The sequence below is a fragment of the Petaurus breviceps genome, unplaced genomic scaffold (genome assembly GCF_028583685.1).
Source record: "Petaurus breviceps papuanus isolate PSGF00001 unplaced genomic scaffold, PetGlider_PUasm1.0 140, whole genome shotgun sequence".
Classification (NCBI taxonomy): Eukaryota; Metazoa; Chordata; class Mammalia; order Diprotodontia; family Petauridae; genus Petaurus; species Petaurus breviceps.
Window position 1 is genome coordinate 22,272,439 of NW_027185698.1, and position 13,518 is coordinate 22,285,956.

The 13,518-nt window shown below is 37.2% G+C and overlaps 1 pseudogene; it reads right to left on the reverse strand.

Annotated features, from left to right (window-relative positions):
• Positions 1 to 431: 431 nt before the first annotated feature.
• LOC138151423 (potassium-transporting ATPase alpha chain 2-like) overlaps positions 432 to 13,518 on the reverse strand; it is a 95,950-nt pseudogene continuing 82,863 nt past the window's right edge.

A 13,518-nucleotide genomic window follows, 5' to 3' on the forward strand; every position in this document is an offset into this window, starting at 1 on the left:
GACCAGATGGGAGGGGCCTCAGAGCATAGACAAAGGTCAGAGCTGACCAAGAGGAGCATGTGAATAGATAGTTTAGATAAGATTTGGGCCAGGCTGAAGGAGACAAAAGGCAAGGATAAAGGAGGGTGTGGGCCAGGCCCAGAAGAAATGAAGAGATTAAGTAAGAACAAAGGGGTCACAGGGTATTACCTAGGTGGAGTGTGGGATAGGGGGAAGGGGCAGAGCTCAAGATTGGAAAAGGACAAATTGCAGTTACAACTTCACAGACTGGTTTTACAAGTTGGTTTGACCTAGACCCCAGGTACCCCATCATTCCCCCCTTAAACAGATGGGGCTCAAATTCATTTGGGGCAGGGGCGACGGTCTCATCTTGAACTGCTTCCAGCTGGGAAGGGATGTAGAGCTGTCCCTGCCTCTCAGGGTCCCATTGTTTAAGGGGTGTGGTTGGTGGCCAATCTCCGGAATTTGGCCGACACCAGATCCAAGGGGTGAGGGGTAGTGACTTCGGGTAATGGTTGATATCCAGCCTGAGCAATCAACTGCAAATGGAAAGCACTGAGCCTAGAAGAGACAAACTTAGCAAGAAGGTTAAGCAGACAAGGACCAGGAAAGGGGCAAGTATAGTGAAAAGCCAGGACCACCATGAGGAAGAGGAGGAACCTGGTACACTAAGGGCTTCATGAATTTCTTCCATCCAATTGGCCTTTTCCAGTATATTTTTGGTGTGGAGTTCTACCTGTCGAGAATTATTGATATACATACAGCAGGAGGTGTTAGCTAGGGCACAAACACCCCCACTAGAGGCCAGCAGATAATCTAAGGCTATGATTGAAGAACATTGTCCTAAAAACCCAGTTTAACTCGTTTTAAAGGAGAAGTGCTGGGCTTAGTGATGTTATAAATAGTCAGAAGGGGTGCGAGAAATCCAGGGAGCACATACCTTGTCCCCAGAATTCACACCCTCTGGCCCACCCATCCCACAAAGAAAGGAATATCCTTGGGGAGCACAAATGGGAACCGTTTGTTGTAGGCCTTGAACATGGAGGCTCCGTGGGTTAGTTAGATTGCATGACAATGTTCTTGGCAGAAGAGTCACCTGCAAGTGAAGGGTGCTGAGCCTAAAAGACACAAATCTAGCAAAAAGATTAAACAAGGGCCAAAAAGGAGTCAGAGAAAATTGACCAGAAGTGGGGTGAGTATGGGCTAGTATAACCCATTACTCAGACTATTTCACTGTCCTTTATATTTTCCCATAGAGTAGGCCTTTTAAAATCCCACTAGAGATTTAAAATTTCTTCTAAACATATTTTCCCTTCTTTTAAAACAGTTCGAGATTCATAAAACTTTTAGAGTGATCTTAAGCATTTTGCATAACTTTCTGCATATGTTGTAATCCTAGATGAAAAATATTAGATTTTCCAGTAGGCTAAAACGAAAGAGCTCACATCTTTTACTGACTCCTTGCTCTGATCATAGAAACCTGCTATAGAAGGAACAAACAGGGACCTGTAACATTCCAAATATGACAGGATAAAACATCCTTGATTCTGTTTAAATTCAGGTTAGTTACAGATATCCAACCATGCAGTATCCATTCCACCTCAATGCTAGACTCAGGAATAGGTGGGGAACATTCCTTTTCAAAGGAACCCCATGGGTAAACTGAGCCAGGAGGGATCCCATCCCAGACAGAGCCTAAGATTGTCCCTCCAGCCTTTACCAAATGCAGGCTTCCACCTGTCCAAAGTACAGGCTCTGAGTAGCTTGTAGCATTTTCTCAGATACTGATTTAATGCAGATAACTATACCCAAATTCAAACTCAAAATAAAATTTAGTTATGGTCCCAAATGCCTTTTATCTTAAACAACAAGCCTCAACAATCACAGCTTACAGCCAGTTATAATTATTTCTATTCTCTTGTAGCTGCAATAAGCAATAAAGATTTATCAGGTCCCACAACTGTAAGGAATTCCATTTACCATCTTTCCTTGAACCTATCACTTTTAAAAAATGTATTTATTTACTTTTAGTTTACAATATTTAGTTGCACAATCACTTGAGTTCCTAATTTTCTCCCCCTCACTCTCCTTCCCCCTTACCTCCGTGGTGGCATGCATTCCAATAGGTCCTAAAATACCTTAACATTAAACATTAGTTAAGTTGTAAAGAAATATTACCCATTGAATGAACAGCAAGAAAGAAGGAACAAAGCAAAACAAAAAATAGTTTGCTTCAATCTGCATTCAGACTCTATATTTCTTTCTCTGGATGTGGATATCCCCTTTCATCATGAGTCTTTTGGAGTTGTCTTATGGTGTCCCATTGCTGAGAGGAGCCCCATCTATCAAAGTCAACCATCACAGATATGTGTCCGTAATTGTGTACAAAGTTCTCCAGGTTCTGATGAAGCTATTACTTTAACCTGAAGGTGTAAGAGTAAGAAAGTCTTACTTCCTAGAATTGGACCTTGTGGCTATAAGAAGGATGCATTGGAGATGAAAGAGAATCTTATAGGCATGGAGGTCAATTAGTAGGTTAGTAAATAATCCAGAAAAATGTTGGGAGGGGGTTGCTTAATTAGGGTAGTGAAAATGTTAGTAAATAGGAGATGGTGGACAGGAAAGGATATTGTCAAGGCAGAAGAGGTAGGATGTTCCAATGTATTGGATGTGGAGAGTGAGGGAAATAGAAGAGTCAGAGGGTACCAGGCTTAGATCATGTTTCGTGTTACTGTTTGTGTACTGTTTGTGTAAGGAGTATTATTCAGATCAAGAGACCTTGACAATACCAATCCAATTCCTGCTGTTAAAATGTGTAAACTGTGACCTTCACTAAAATAAACATAACTAAATGAGGATAGCTCTTTATCTAGAACTGTGTTCTATTATAATAAAGGGATAGGAATAGGGACTGGTCCTGTGATTTCATTGATATGGGGAACTCATACTTGGCAGACTGGGAACTTCTTTTTCACTTACAGCTTTGGAGAATTGCCTAGAGCATTAGAAGACTAAATGGCTTTTCTAGAGTCATTCTCAGTCAGGCTCTGTCAGGGGTGGATCTTGATGAACTCAGGTCTTTCTGGCTCTGAGACCATCACTCTATCTTACTACAAGACAGCTTCCTCTTTATTAGATATGTTTCATTAAAATACCATCCATGGAATTTTATACTAACATGCCTGACACAGTGACTTCTCAAACTCTGAGTGCAGCAAAGGGATGAGATAACAATAGAAATTAGGGGAAACTATTAGACAGAATAGGAAAACTCTGTTAAAAGTATAAGAAACTATTCTAACACACGTACTTAAACATTAAAAATCATAATGTACAGTGTGCCTGATACCTTTTATAAATCAGATCCACATCTATTTGTATATGGAGGTATTCAAGTTGGATTTTGCTTTGTTATTTTTTAAAAAATCTAACATTCTGGGAACTGGCTGGAGATAGACTCAAAACACATCTCAGTTTGAACTTTCTTTCCAATCTTTCAAAACTTTCAGAGTGAGAAGAAACCTCAAATGGAATCATGTCCAATACCTCCCTAAAGTATGAATTATCTCTACAGCATTCATAAAAAGAGGTCATCCAGCTTCCAGCAGAACACCTCTAATTACAAATACACTCCCTTCTAAGGCAGTCCATTCCACTGTTTTTTGGATAGCTCCAAGAGTTAGGAAATTCTTCCTTGCATCAAGCCAAAGTCTGATTGCATGTAACTTCTAATCATTGCCCTTAGTCTTGCCCTCTGAACCTAATCCCAGTAAATTGAATCTTTCTTTGGCAACGCCTCCAGTTTTTTGTTGTCCCTCCTAAAATGTAACGTCCAGATTTGAGCACAGAATCCCAGATGGGATCTGACCAAGGCAGAGGACGACTAAACCTCCCACCTCCTGGCCATTAGACTTCTCCCAATACAGCTTACAATCACATTAGCTTTGTTCTTTGCCTCAGCATGCTGTTTAACTCACATTGATCTTGCAGTCCCTCTGCTGAAAGCCCCAGAGATTTTTCACATAAACTATTGTCTAGTCAGAACATAAGATAATGCATGTAAAATACTTGACATCGGTTGAAGTATTATAAGATGTGTCAGTAGTGACTTTTGTTGTTCCCACCTTCATCATTCTCCTGGTCTCTGGTATCCTATACTTTACAGTTGATTTGTTTTAACCCAAATGTAAGACTACCTATCTATCTCACTTAAGTGTTATCTCCTAAAATTTAGCCAAATATTCAACCCTGTCTGAGAATATTCATCTCTCTATCTCATCCAATCCATGCTTTGAATCTTCCTGACAAGTTATTGTTTCTCTTAACAACATGTTCATAGTCATTACTCCTCCCTCCCCTTTTCTAAATATTCTGGGAAAACCTATCTATATTACGCTGTTTGTGATAAGGTGTTTTTTTTTTTTTAAAGAAGAGAGGCTGTTTGGATACATGTGTACCCAGACTAGGGAACATTTTCACATGATTGCTTTTTTGTGTTTGACCCATCCTTTTCCTTAAGCAAACTGGGCATATTCTGCCTAATGGGAAACATAACTGCTTAAGTGATATCTCAGATTGTATCATAGCTACCAAGAATGAATTGTACAATAGGAGAGGTAGGGTAGAAGGTGAATGATAGAGCCATCTCAGATTTCAAACAGTGATTCCTCATGTCTTCTCAGGGGCTAGAGTGACTCATGGGGATTTTGTAGCTAGGTAACTATCCTAATAAAGGTGATGGGTAAAGACTTCATTATTCTAGTGTCTTAAATTTGATAATCTCTTGTTTCAAACTTTGACAAATTTTCCAAGCATTGACTATCAGAATATATCCTAGATAGGCAGTGTTTGATTTTCTTCTGTGGGTACAGTCGGCTTCCCTCATGGGATTTCAAGTTGGTGTTGTGGTTATAAATGACCTGTCTGGCTCTAAAAATTCTACTTGCATAGCAGGCTTATACACCTTTATTAAAAAAAAATACAAGTTAAGGCAGGAGTCGATAGTTTGTAAATTGTACTACTAACAAAAATGTAACTGGAGAGGTTGGTTTTCTAGGTCCTTCCTCACCATCTGACTTAACTAATACTATCTTTGTGTTGAATTTGCCACATGGTAAAACTCTGAACTATATTCTTTTCAGTATGAAATTATACAAATGAAAGTAAAACATAATGATATTTTTTTTCTGTGAAATTTTAGATTTGGGGGAACTAGTCAATGAATAGGAAATGAATTACTATTATTGCAATGGTTCAAATATAAAATAAGTGTGTACATATACGTATGTGTATAGACATGTAAACATATATATAATTTACATATACACAGGTATGTGTATTAAATATATATTAAAACTGCATTAAAATTAAAAACAGATACCAGTACAGTTATAATATATGTGCCTATATGCACATTTGTGTTTATGTGTGCACACACATATATGTGTCTATACTTGTATGTATATGCATGCAAACATAAATGCTCACCATATATTATCTAGGTAAAATATGCCTTTTACCTCTATGTGTAAAATTATCATTTCCATTAGGAGTGACAATAAAATCAATGTTCTAATTCTTATTTTACAGAAATAACTTTTGACCATATGATAATGATTAAAACAATACTAATATATGTCTTTATAGTGTAGATTTAATATTAACATGAATAAAACAGGTCTGGTACAGTGTCAGAATTGATTAGCTTCTTTTTTGTTTTTTAAACTGGTTTGATTATCTGTATTGGTCAAATGGACCAGATGATTACTAAATCTCTTTTTGATGTGGGTTTGTGTAAACAGCTTTTTTCACTTAGTAGTTTTCTTTCATTTTTCTCATTTCACTGACTCATGGAATCTCAGGATAGGAAGGCTCCTCAAGTGAATGGGAATAGGTTTTTTTTAAAACTAAGAAATTCAGTGTAATGGGTTTCTAGTTTACTTTTAATCTTAAGTAAAAGTGGCTCCTTAGATTGCTGTCTCAGACATCCTCATCCTTCCCATACTGTTACCTTGTCAGTATCTCTCCTAGCAAAAGATCATATCCTATGATGATCGATTCATGTCAGGCTAGGCAGATAAACGATGTTCCTTGACTAGACTCGTATCCCATAGCACGCACAAAAAGCAATAATGCTAAAGCCCTTTACTCTGGCCAGGGAACATAAAAATTGTGTGCAAATAAAAACAGAAGCCATTCATATCTGCAGGTAGCCAATATATCTTATGATTTTACCAGAGAGTCACCCTGCAAGCAAAACTCAACATTATGATCAATGCAATGGGTACCTAAGGAGCCTGGGAATGTAGTTAATGAAACTATCAAGTTAGTCAACTTGCATTTTGAAGTGCTTACTCTGTGCTAGGCATTGTACTTGGCATGGGGGATACAAAGAGAGGGGGGGAAATGGTCCTTTTCCTGGGGGACCTTATATTCTAATGAGAAAGTGAACATGCCAGCAGCCATGTACATGCAAAATATATACAGGACAAATGAGGTAATTGGAGGCATGAATAACAGTTGTCCCTTCCACACCATGACTTTCTCTATTGCAGTTGCAATGTATTGAGGGTTGGCATAAGAAATTAAATGAGAATTTGGGGGGAGTTTTGCAAAAGCTATAGATGACACATGAAGATCAACAGATGGCACAGGAAAGAAAAACTCAGAAATGCATAAAAAATATGTATAGTATTATATAATATTAAAATCTTTTAATACCATGAAAATTCAGATTTCCTCTCTGGTACAAAGGGAGGGCCACAAAATTTTGCATGGATTTTTCAGATCACCAGGGTTCTATACCACTATAACTAGTAAAGGTATGTTGCAAAGGATAATATTTGAACTGAGTTTTGAAGGAAATCATGGAAGATGGGAGACAAAGTTGAGAAAAATATCATTTCAGCCATTAAAAGGCCAGGAGATGGGGTGGCTAGGTGGCGCAGTGAGTAAGAGTGCTAGCCCTGGAGTCAGGAGGACACAGGATCAGTTCCGGCCTCAGATACTTAACACACACACACACACACACACACACACACACACACACACACACACACACAGAAACTGGCCATGTAACCTTGGGCAAGTTACTTAACCCCAACTGCTTAAAAAAAAAAAGGCCAGGAGATAGGATATGTAGTATCCTGTGATGATGAACAAGGAACCAATGTCACTGGATCATAGAGCATGCAGAAGGGAGTAAAGTGTAAGAAGTTTGGAAAGGTAGGAAAGGGTATGTTTGTAAAGGATTTTCAAAGTCAAATAGAGGATTTTATTCCTTAATTAAAAATTGGTTGGACTTTTCCTCTGATTCAACTACTCTCTACTTGAGATAAATAGACAGGCCTTCCTAAGACTCTGATAATTGAATGAGGAAAGGTGAGTTTCCCAATGACTCTTGTCTGTTTTGAATATCATTTCTCCCTTCCCCAAGGTTCTGTTCAAGTGGACTACCTACACAGGGCTCTTTCTTATTCTCTAATTGCTAGCACCCTGTCGCTCAAATTAGATTTAAAAAAATGTTCTTATCTGTGTACATGTCTCTCCACATCTTCCCTGGGTGAATGCAATTTACTTGAGTCAAAGGACTTTTTCATGTTAGTATTTCAATCTCCTACACCTAGCACAGTGTGTATATGGTAGGCACTTAATAAATGTTTGAAAATTGAATTCTACCATCCTTAGGACATTAGAAGAATAAGTTTTATTGAGTTCATAGTTTATTTCTGAAAGGATATGTATTTTTCATGTAGCCTCTTTCCAAAGGTATAATGTCTTTGATCTTGAATTCTTTCCTTTTGAGGTTACCCATATGACTCCTGACAATAGTTCTTCCTGGGATGTTGTGTAAATGTTTATTATATCACTGCTATGCATGAACACCTAGCAATTCTTGGATTAGTCAGTTTCATTAAGCCATTTTAAATCTTGTGGTATCTGGTCAATTCAGTCAACATAGTGGACAGACCAATAATCTTTCTGGTTGGGTGGACATTGCTAGGATTACCATAGAAAGAAAATAATTTTTTTAAACCTATTGACAATTTTTTTCCATGAAAAAGGGGACACATATGAGCATATATATAGGTTTTTAATAGTTGGTTTTCATGTCTTAACGAATAAATGAATCAAAACATGCATATGCAATTATGAATTTTTTTGCTGATTATTGAAAATACAGGATGGTAAGTATGGTGTATGGTAGATATTATACCCAGGAGACCTTAATGAAGGCAGTTATCCTAAGTGCCTCAGGCAACTCCTTAGCATCACATACAGGTTGTAAACTGAAATAAAATGAGATGAAAAGAGATAATATTCTCAAAGTCTTTAGTGTAATCTCTGACACATAGTATGTACTTAAATGCTTGTTCCTCACTTTCCTCCATTAAAGGAGGAAATTTCTTGTGTTGACAAAATCACAGATCTGTCTTTATTTTTCTACTGAAAGCCAAGATAACAGTCAGGGGATGCTTTGGAAAGGTAGAACTATGTGATGAAGATCTGTGGCACTTTGAAAATCTCTGCCTAAGATACATAAAAGTCTACAGCAATATGCTTCCTATAACAGCGAGGATTTAATGAGCACTCCTAAAACTGCTAACGCTCCTAATATTCTGTATCATTCAATTTCACAGACTGGCAGAACTGCCATCCTTTTGTTCATAATTTTATATTGACTGTTTAAATTTTTTTGACATGAACCAAATTTAGATTTTATTGTAGCTGCATAAATATTTAATTTTGGTGAACTCCTGGATGTTTTAATATTTCTGGTCCATTTGATTCTAAATGTCTCCTGTATATCTTCGAAATTCTCATGCAACATTCCAGAGTATGAAATAAACTACAACAGCAAAAATAGATTGAAAACTGGATGGTCCTAAAAGACAGAAAGGATGCAATGTAGGGCTCTTTTAACATGTTTCCCATAAATCTAAATAAAGTCCTTTGTTGCACTCCCATAGTGATAGTAAGAAGTTTTGGAAGCAAATTATTTCCTTGTTTAGAGTGTCTGAATAATCGACATCTATTTAAATGGGAGATGTCTGTATATTTGCATGTGTCTTGACTTTTGTCCATGTATAAACAGCTACTTGATGTTAGCATTTATACGTAGTATTCCCAAAGTCTTGGTGCCTTCTAAAACATTAAAGCTTAAAAATGCACTGATTTAGGGGTGGCTAGGTGGCACAGTAGATAAAACACCTGCCATGGAATCAGGAAGACCTGAGTTCACATCCATCCTCAGACACTTACTAGCTGTGTGACCTCTGGCAGGTTATTTAACCTTGATTGTCTCCTCCCCCCCCCCAAAACAGAAGAAAAAACACTTACTTTTGTGACCCCTACTCTCTGTCTCTCTCTCCACACACACACACACACACACACACACACACACACACACACATACATACCCATAATCTTATATAACAATGCACACTCAAATGTTTGCATGAATACATATATACTTTATGTGTATAAATGAATATATTTTACATCTTTCAAATCTATTTTTCTCTCTTATATGAATATGATTTATATTTAACAGTTGAAACACTTAACATTTTAAAATATTAATTAAGTTTTCAGTCTGTTCAGTTTTTATATCTAAACACTTTTTCCCTTTCCCTAGGCAATTTTGTTTAAATAAAACTGGTTTTAACACTCTTTTTTCTTGTCAAATCCTCTCAGAGGGAAAATTAATTGAAATACAAAATGGAAAAGCTAAAGAACACAAGCGAACTACAGTGGGTCCCTCAGGTTCTTCCATTTTGGCAGAAGCTGTTTTTGTGGATGAATAAGAGCAGCCTGCTTACTCCATGCTAGCGCTGCTGCTGGCTGCAGTGGATGTCTTTGCTTAAGGAATGTCTCAAGAAAAACAAACTGTGCTTGTAAGTTGTGAATTCCAGAAAACAGATGAAGCAAATTCATATTCTCTCTCTCTCTTTCTGTCTGTCTGTCTCTCTTTTTCTTTCTCTCTTTCTCTCTGTCTCTCTCTCTCTTTCTCTCTCTGTCTCTGTTTCTCTGTCTCTCCCTCCCTCTCTCTCTCTGTCTCTCTCTGTCTCTGTCTTTGTCTCTGTCTCTCTGTTTCTCCCTCTGTCTCTGTCTCTCTATGCCTCTCTCTCTCTCTCTCTTTGTCTGTCTGTCTGTCTCAGTCTCTGTCTCTCTTTCCCTTCTCCTCCTCCTCCTCTTCTTCCAAACAGCAGGGTCAAATTGAAACCAAAGCTTGTTGTACAAACAGAAGCAAATGAAATGTTGGTTTTATATGAGTTTCTCACAGAACTACTAACCCTAAAACCAAATACATAGCCAGAGTGAGGGTTACTGACTCAGACAGCAAATGCAACTTGGAGCAGAAGAGGGAAAACAGACATTCACTGTGTAGTGATAATGAAGACTGCACGGAGAATACAGGTATAGCAAAGGTATAAATCACAAGTCCTGGAAATTTATCCTTGGAAGGTCTTTAAACTTGGAAGATGTTTCTTGAGTTTTCAGACCATTTGAGTTTCTAAACTACTTTCTGGTACAAATGGCTGCCTTGCCCCTTAAGTGACTGTCTTTTCTTTTGCATTCACTTGACCTCACTGTGTCACTTAATGAGTCATACACATTCTATATGTGTGGCACTGCCTCCTACTGCTCTGTTCTCTCTGATGAGATAGTTTATGAGAGAAAGTGGTGAGAAGAGAGGGAAACTCCTGTCCACAAGAACATTTTCATTTTAGGGTATTTGCTCTACTTCCGTAATCATCGAGTCCTCATACTGGACTCATTCATCATTGGGATCCAGGTAACTGTTGCCATTCTTCTAAAAATGCAAAGTCCCCAGAAGCTCGGTTAGTAAGTTTGGTCAGCCAATCAGCTGTTCTATTCTTGACCCAATAAAAATTAAGGCCCACACCTCATAAAGGACATCACAGGGTATAGAACAGCTTGTTTATACTTTTCAAACTCATCATACCCTTATAATGATTATGTTAATTGAGGTGGGTAGTATATAACCCTCTCCCTTACAGAGACATGAAATAAAAATTCTCTCAATCATTTTCTTCTATTTCAGTGTGATAATTTAATTCTGGTTAGCTAACGTAGAGCAGGGAGCAGAAAGGGAACAGGGTAAGACAAGAGAGCAATTCACTCCATTCTATCATTTTATAGCTTCTGATTTTAACTAATTAATATTTCTAACTAGGTGTTAAACTTTCTTATTTTTATGCAGACAAAATATTATGAGTACTGAAATAATCCTCTAAATTTGAACACAAATTGAACTTGAACACAAATCTCATATTGCCTCACCCTAGTCAGGCTCTAATATTAACTTTCCATTCCATTTGCAAGACTTCTATGATGGCTATAAGCATGACATCTATTTCTTCATCCAAATCATTATTTAAAACATTATTCCCCCACTTTGTCTTTCCCAGTTTCTGTCTAAGGTGTGAATATTCTCAAATGGAATTTATGCTTATCACATGACTAAACCCATAAGCCCTTAAGATTTCATTGTCTTTTCCAACATAATGTGATCCAAAAGATTACTCAGTTATAGATAAAATACATTCTTTATTAAAATGAAAATGAACAAATGTTTAACTTTAATATTCCTATGTAACTGCTGCCCCAAGTAAGATCTGAGATATCAACTTCTCCTGCCCAGGCTTCTGGATCTTCGGTTCCTATCACTGATACTGTTGGCTAGGGATCACCCCCTAATACTCTGCCTCCTTGCCAAGCATTTTGGTCTAAAAGGTAAAGGATATGAAGCAGTTTCCACCTGGGCTTATCTTATTCACTTCCTTCCATCTGGCTGATCCTATAATAAGTAATTACCACTCATTTTCTTCATGAACTCTTTAGTGTCCTTTTTAGCTGAAAGTTTGATGATGCTACTGTAAGATACCTTAAGGGCTGGCCTTATAATCAAGTGCTGTTTTGACTTCTTATCCTACTGGCCTCTTAAGTCTTTTTTGTCCTCATACTTCCTATAAAGCAGAAGATTTATGTTGTATCTCACAAAGCCGCTAAACCCTTTGTATCCTATAATACTACTCTTTCTTGAGGCTAAAAGATACAGGAAAACTATAAGGTAGAGGCAAAAAAAAAAGCACAAAAACAAAAGCACCAACCTATGGGTAAGTAATTTAAATTCTCTGGGCCTGAGTTTTCTCATCTATAATTAGGAGTCAGGATTAGATTGCCTCTGCAGACATTTCTAGTTCTATATCTATGATACTATGCTCCAAGGTCTGGACAAAAAAATAGATTTAAATGGAAGTACCCTTCTCTGTGCAGATATCCTATCCCCTAGAATGATATAGCTTTCCCTAGCATAAGGAACAATGATTTTGAAATCTTTGTAGTTCCAACACTTAGCCCACTGCAAAACAGCAGTGCTTATAGATGTTGTTAAATTGAGTGTTGAATTGAAATCTGTGTTCTTGTGTCCTAAACAAAGTAAAAAAAAATAAAGAAAACCCTTTTGTTATTGACCTTAACTATGTATATGTATGTGCAAGTGTATGTGTGACCCAAACTCAATTAATGCTAGGCTCAGTCATCCAACATGCCTTCTCCAAGTTCATCTACATGAAAGTTAAGACTGTCCACTAGAAAATTAAAGAATTCATTGGGAATTCTGTTTTCAATGGAATGAGACATCAAGTCGATGTCTAGGCTTTTGAAGTCTCTCATCTCTCCTGTGTTTCATTCTTGTGATATTTTTGTGATCTATTTTCTGAAAACATCATTCATTACCTCCATGTGACTTGGTGTCTTTGGTATATTCTGACAATGGTATTACTTCTGTTGCTGTCCCTTTTGATCCTCATCCGAAGGATCCAGGTTTTTTCATCTACATTCCCCCCATGAGTTCATAGGTTTTTCATTCAAGCACATATATATTTTTATGCGAATCTATCTCCATATCTATATTTATACATACATAACACACATATATTCTTGACCTATACAGCCACTTAACTACCATTTCTATAAAATCTGTTGTTTTATCACATAAAACATGCATAGTGCTATAATCCCATCAAGAGCTGCAATATCTAGAGTATATTCAATCCATATATTTTTTTTTCCAAATTCTACTTAGGAGTGAGATCTGAGACATGACTTTCAGTAGACACAGGAATAACACATTCCACAATGCATCCTCATTTCTTTAGTTATAAAAAAGGAAAGATTGTGGCTGTAAGTTCCTGGGAGTTGACAGATACAGAAACATTGGACAGTAAGCTAGAGGAAATAACTGTGGACAGATACAGAGCTGGATCAGAGTCCAGATCAGAAATAAAGTCAATAACAAGATAAAAAGTAAAGACTGTATGAGATGAAAAGATTTGATCTGGGTTGAGGTTGCAGAATTTGATACTATACTATATAAAGAGTTCTGAGATTTTCAGTTCATTTTTCCGGTTGTCTTTGGACACATGAATGTTTTAACACCTATACAAAGTCAACTGTGTTGTCCAGCTTACTTTATATTTCCTATAACCA